Raw genomic sequence first — 6,811 nt, 5'->3', positions numbered from 1 at the left:
CATAAAGCACTCTTGGCCGGCCCCGGCAGAGAGAGAAAGAGATGGTGAAAAAAAAAAAAAATCATCATCAGACCTTCCATAAATAATTCGGGCCGGCCCCCATTGCTAAAGGTCCGTAGTAGGGTGCGCCATAAGCGGACATGAATAGATGGAACACCGCTAACCGCATAGAGAACCGTGTTTTGGGTGACCAGGTGCACGTTTTCAATCACCAGTTGCACATTTTCAATCACCAGTTGCACGGAGGATTAATAGCAATCTGCATCCATCGCGATTTCTTAAAGTGTCTATAAAGCACTCAGGACGGGCCCGACCGAGACAGGGCCTTAGTGGGGTGCTCCCATAGCGGGCAACAATGAGAGGGGTGCCTTTAAATTCATTTTGAACCATATTTGAAATTTTGGGTTACCAGATGCACGTTTTCAATCACCAGTTGCACGGAGGATTAATAGCAATCTGCATCCATCGTGATTTCTTAAAGTGTGTAAAAAGCACCCAAGGACGGCCCTGACAGAGAGAGGGCCGTAGTGGGGCACTCCCCTAGCGGGCTATATCAATAGAATGACGGGTAAAAGTATTTAAAACCCTTTTATAATTTTTGGGTTACCAGATGCACGTTTTCAATCACCAGGTGCACGGAGGAAAATGAGCATTTGCATCCATAGTCATGTTTTAAACCGTCCATAAAGCACTCTTGGCCGGCCCCGGCAGAGAGAGAAAGAGATGGTGAAAAAAAAAAAAAATCATCATCAGACCTTCCATAAATAATTCGGGCCGGCCCCCATTGCTAAAGGTCCGTAGTAGGGTGCGCCATAAGCGGACATGAATAGATGGAACACCGCTAACCGCATAGAGAACCGTGTTTTGGGTGACCAGGTGCACGTTTTCAATCACCAGTTGCACATTTTCAATCACCAGTTGCACGGAGGATTAATAGCAATCTGCATCCATCGCGATTTCTTAAAGTGTCTATAAAGCACTCAGGACGGGCCCGACCGAGACAGGGCCTTAGTGGGGTGCTCCCATAGCGGGCAACAATGAGAGGGGTGCCTTTAAATTCATTTTGAACCATATTTGAAATTTTGGGTTACCAGATGCACGTTTTCAATCACCAGTTGCACGGAGGATTAATAGCAATCTGCATCCATCGTGATTTCTTAAAGTGTGTAAAAAGCACCCAAGGACGGCCCTGACAGAGAGAGGGCCGTAGTGGGGCACTCCCCTAGCGGGCTATATCAATAGAATGACGGGTAAAAGTATTTAAAACCCTTTTATAATTTTTGGGTTACCAGATGCACGTTTTCAATCACCAGGTGCACGGAGGAAAATGAGCATTTGCATCCATAGTCATGTTTTAAACCGTCCATAAAGCACTCTTGGCCGGCCCCGGCAGAGAGAGAAAGAGATGGTGAAAAAAAAAAAAAAATCATCATCAGACCTTCCATAAATAATTCGGGCCGGCCCCCATTGCTAAAGGTCCGTAGTAGGGTGCGCCATAAGCGGACATGAATAGATGGAACACCGCTAACCGCATAGAGAACCGTGTTTTGGGTGACCAGGTGCACGTTTTCAATCACCAGTTGCACATTTTCAATCACCAGTTGCACGGAGGATTAATAGCAATCTGCATCCATCGCGATTTCTTAAAGTGTCTATAAAGCACTCAGGACGGGCCCGACCGAGACAGGGCCTTAGTGGGGTGCTCCCATAGCGGGCAACAATGAGAGGGGTGCCTTTAAATTCATTTTGAACCATATTTGAAATTTTGGGTTACCAGATGCACGTTTTCAATCACCAGTTGCACGGAGGATTAATAGCAATCTGCATCCATCGTGATTTCTTAAAGTGTGTAAAAAGCACCCAAGGACGGCCCTGACAGAGAGAGGGCCGTAGTGGGGCACTCCCCTAGCGGGCTATATCAATAGAATGACGGGTAAAAGTATTTAAAACCCTTTTATAATTTTTGGGTTACCAGATGCACGTTTTCAATCACCAGGTGCACGGAGGAAAATGAGCATTTGCATCCATAGTCATGTTTTAAACCGTCCATAAAGCACTCTTGGCCGGCCCCGGCAGAGAGAGAAAGAGATGGTGAAAAAAAAAAAAAATCATCATCAGACCTTCCATAAATAATTCGGGCCGGCCCCCATTGCTAAAGGTCCGTAGTAGGGTGCGCCATAAGCGGACATGAATAGATGGAACACCGCTAACCGCATAGAGAACCGTGTTTTGGGTGACCAGGTGCACGTTTTCAATCACCAGTTGCACATTTTCAATCACCAGTTGCACGGAGGATTAATAGCAATCTGCATCCATCGCGATTTCTTAAAGTGTCTATAAAGCACTCAGGACGGGCCCGACCGAGACAGGGCCTTAGTGGGGTGCTCCCATAGCGGGCAACAATGAGAGGGGTGCCTTTAAATTCATTTTGAACCATATTTGAAATTTTGGGTTACCAGATGCACGTTTTCAATCACCAGTTGCACGGAGGATTAATAGCAATCTGCATCCATCGTGATTTCTTAAAGTGTGTAAAAAGCACCCAAGGACGGCCCTGACAGAGAGAGGGCCGTAGTGGGGCACTCCCCTAGCGGGCTATATCAATAGAATGACGGGTAAAAGTATTTAAAACCCTTTTATAATTTTTGGGTTACCAGATGCACGTTTTCAATCACCAGGTGCACGGAGGAAAATGAGCATTTGCATCCATAGTCATGTTTTAAACCGTCCATAAAGCACTCTTGGCCGGCCCCGGCAGAGAGAGAAAGAGATGGTGAAAAAAAAAAAAAATCATCATCAGACCTTCCATAAATAATTCGGGCCGGCCCCCATTGCTAAAGGTCCGTAGTAGGGTGCGCCATAAGCGGACATGAATAGATGGAACACCGCTAACCGCATAGAGAACCGTGTTTTGGGTGACCAGGTGCACGTTTTCAATCACCAGTTGCACATTTTCAATCACCAGTTGCACGGAGGATTAATAGCAATCTGCATCCATCGCGATTTCTTAAAGTGTCTATAAAGCACTCAGGACGGGCCCGACCGAGACAGGGCCTTAGTGGGGTGCTCCCATAGCGGGCAACAATGAGAGGGGTGCCTTTAAATTCATTTTGAACCATATTTGAAATTTTGGGTTACCAGATGCACGTTTTCAATCACCAGTTGCACGGAGGATTAATAGCAATCTGCATCCATCGTGATTTCTTAAAGTGTGTAAAAAGCACCCAAGGACGGCCCTGACAGAGAGAGGGCCGTAGTGGGGCACTCCCCTAGCGGGCTATATCAATAGAATGACGGGTAAAAGTATTTAAAACCCTTTTATAATTTTTGGGTTACCAGATGCACGTTTTCAATCACCAGGTGCACGGAGGAAAATGAGCATTTGCATCCATAGTCATGTTTTAAACCGTCCATAAAGCACTCTTGGCCGGCCCCGGCAGAGAGAGAAAGAGATGGTGAAAAAAAAAAAAAATCATCATCAGACCTTCCATAAATAATTCGGGCCGGCCCCCATTGCTAAAGGTCCGTAGTAGGGTGCGCCATAAGCGGACATGAATAGATGGAACACCGCTAACCGCATAGAGAACCGTGTTTTGGGTGACCAGGTGCACGTTTTCAATCACCAGTTGCACATTTTCAATCACCAGTTGCACGGAGGATTAATAGCAATCTGCATCCATCGCGATTTCTTAAAGTGTCTATAAAGCACTCAGGACGGGCCCGACCGAGACAGGGCCTTAGTGGGGTGCTCCCATAGCGGGCAACAATGAGAGGGGTGCCTTTAAATTCATTTTGAACCATATTTGAAATTTTGGGTTACCAGATGCACGTTTTCAATCACCAGTTGCACGGAGGATTAATAGCAATCTGCATCCATCGTGATTTCTTAAAGTGTGTAAAAAGCACCCAAGGACGGCCCTGACAGAGAGAGGGCCGTAGTGGGGCACTCCCCTAGCGGGCTATATCAATAGAATGACGGGTAAAAGTATTTAAAACCCTTTTATAATTTTTGGGTTACCAGATGCACGTTTTCAATCACCAGGTGCACGGAGGAAAATGAGCATTTGCATCCATAGTCATGTTTTAAACCGTCCATAAAGCACTCTTGGCCGGCCCCGGCAGAGAGAGAAAGAGATGGTGAAAAAAAAAAAAAATCATCATCAGACCTTCCATAAATAATTCGGGCCGGCCCCCATTGCTAAAGGTCCGTAGTAGGGTGCGCCATAAGCGGACATGAATAGATGGAACACCGCTAACCGCATAGAGAACCGTGTTTTGGGTGACCAGGTGCACGTTTTCAATCACCAGTTGCACATTTTCAATCACCAGTTGCACGGAGGATTAATAGCAATCTGCATCCATCGCGATTTCTTAAAGTGTCTATAAAGCACTCAGGACGGGCCCGACCGAGACAGGGCCTTAGTGGGGTGCTCCCATAGCGGGCAACAATGAGAGGGGTGCCTTTAAATTCATTTTGAACCATATTTGAAATTTTGGGTTACCAGATGCACGTTTTCAATCACCAGTTGCACGGAGGATTAATAGCAATCTGCATCCATCGTGATTTCTTAAAGTGTGTAAAAAGCACCCAAGGACGGCCCTGACAGAGAGAGGGCCGTAGTGGGGCACTCCCCTAGCGGGCTATATCAATAGAATGACGGGTAAAAGTATTTAAAACCCTTTTATAATTTTTGGGTTACCAGATGCACGTTTTCAATCACCAGGTGCACGGAGGAAAATGAGCATTTGCATCCATAGTCATGTTTTAAACCGTCCATAAAGCACTCTTGGCCGGCCCCGGCAGAGAGAGAAAGAGATGGTGAAAAAAAAAAAAAAATCATCATCAGACCTTCCATAAATAATTCGGGCCGGCCCCCATTGCTAAAGGTCCGTAGTAGGGTGCGCCATAAGCGGACATGAATAGATGGAACACCGCTAACCGCATAGAGAACCGTGTTTTGGGTGACCAGGTGCACGTTTTCAATCACCAGTTGCACATTTTCAATCACCAGTTGCACGGAGGATTAATAGCAATCTGCATCCATCGCGATTTCTTAAAGTGTCTATAAAGCACTCAGGACGGGCCCGACCGAGACAGGGCCTTAGTGGGGTGCTCCCATAGCGGGCAACAATGAGAGGGGTGCCTTTAAATTCATTTTGAACCATATTTGAAATTTTGGGTTACCAGATGCACGTTTTCAATCACCAGTTGCACGGAGGATTAATAGCAATCTGCATCCATCGTGATTTCTTAAAGTGTGTAAAAAGCACCCAAGGACGGCCCTGACAGAGAGAGGGCCGTAGTGGGGCACTCCCCTAGCGGGCTATATCAATAGAATGACGGGTAAAAGTATTTAAAACCCTTTTATAATTTTTGGGTTACCAGATGCACGTTTTCAATCACCAGGTGCACGGAGGAAAATGAGCATTTGCATCCATAGTCATGTTTTAAACCGTCCATAAAGCACCCAGGGCCGGCCCCGGCAGAGAGAGAAAAAGAGGGGAAAAGTGTTGAAAAAAAAAAAAAATCATACCTTCCATAAATAATTCGGACCGGCCCCCATTGAAAAGGTCCGTAGTAGGGTGCATCATTATCGGACATGAATCTCGGGAACACCGCTAACCGCATAGAGAACCGTGTTTTGGGTTACCAGATGCACGTTTTCAATCACCAGTTGCACGGAGAGAGAAAAAAAAAATCATACCTTCCATAAATAATTCGGACCGGCCCCCATTGAAAAGGTCCGTAGTAGGGTGCATCATTATCGGACATGAATCTCGGGAACACCGCTAACCGCATAGAGAACCGTGTTTTGGGTGACCAGGTGCACGTTTTCAATCACCAGTTGCACGGAGAAAAAAAAAGTAATCATACCTTCCATAAATAATTCAGGCCGACCCCCATTGAAAAAGGTCCGTAGTAGGGTGCATCATTATCGGACATGTATATCTGTAACACCGGCAAGCGCATTGAGAACCGCATTTTTGGGTTACCAGATGCACGTTTTCAATCACCAGGTGCACGGCTGTGAAAAGTGGGACTCTGTCATTTTTTCGACCAATTTCTGTAATTTTCAAAAAATGATTAAAAATACTTCCCGAAGGGCTAGAGGTCCCAAATTTCGTCTCATACCCTCTCTCGTGATGGGCAACAATTACATAATGTAAAAAAAAATTCGCATCCACAGGAACCTATGCATCCTGTGACATTCACTTTTTTCCCAAAACTTGAAACACGATTTCCTATTAAAATGTTTTATACAAAAACGTTTTTAATTGAATGTAAATGCTCGTCTATTTATGCACTTTCGTGCAAAAAAAACCCCATCAAGATCGGATGTGTACTTTTTGATTTATCACGTTTTTGTTGAATTTGACCCCCGATGGTGGGGCGCACAGAAGCCCTGTGAGGTTCAGGGCTTCATCGATATTTGGCCTGTTTTGGATTACACACTCAGTGGCGGGTCGACCAGACAGGTACCGGCGCGATTTCAGAAACCTGGTTTTTGGCAACAGGACTTCCATGTCCTAGAGAGACGGGGGTGGTGTCAAACTGCTCAGTCCGAATAGAAAATGAGTAACGGACAGTTTTGAGGGAAGTCAGACCCTCAGAACCATGGTACTTTGGACATTTTCCCGCCGGCGACCGATTTAGTGGTTTGACCAGACCCTTCGGCGCCCGATGTGTCCTAACTTTTGATCCACGTTGCCCAGCTTGGTGGTGGGAGGATATTGAGCCTTGTCCTGGGCAGGTGCTCTATCCCAGCTATCACCTTGTGGGTTTGGTTCATCCAATGACCATGGTTCTTGT

Source organism: Oncorhynchus mykiss, unplaced genomic scaffold (assembly GCF_013265735.2).
Source record: "Oncorhynchus mykiss isolate Arlee unplaced genomic scaffold, USDA_OmykA_1.1 un_scaffold_60, whole genome shotgun sequence".
Taxonomy (NCBI): Eukaryota; Metazoa; Chordata; class Actinopteri; order Salmoniformes; family Salmonidae; genus Oncorhynchus; species Oncorhynchus mykiss.
This window is presented reverse-complemented; position numbering follows the sequence as displayed.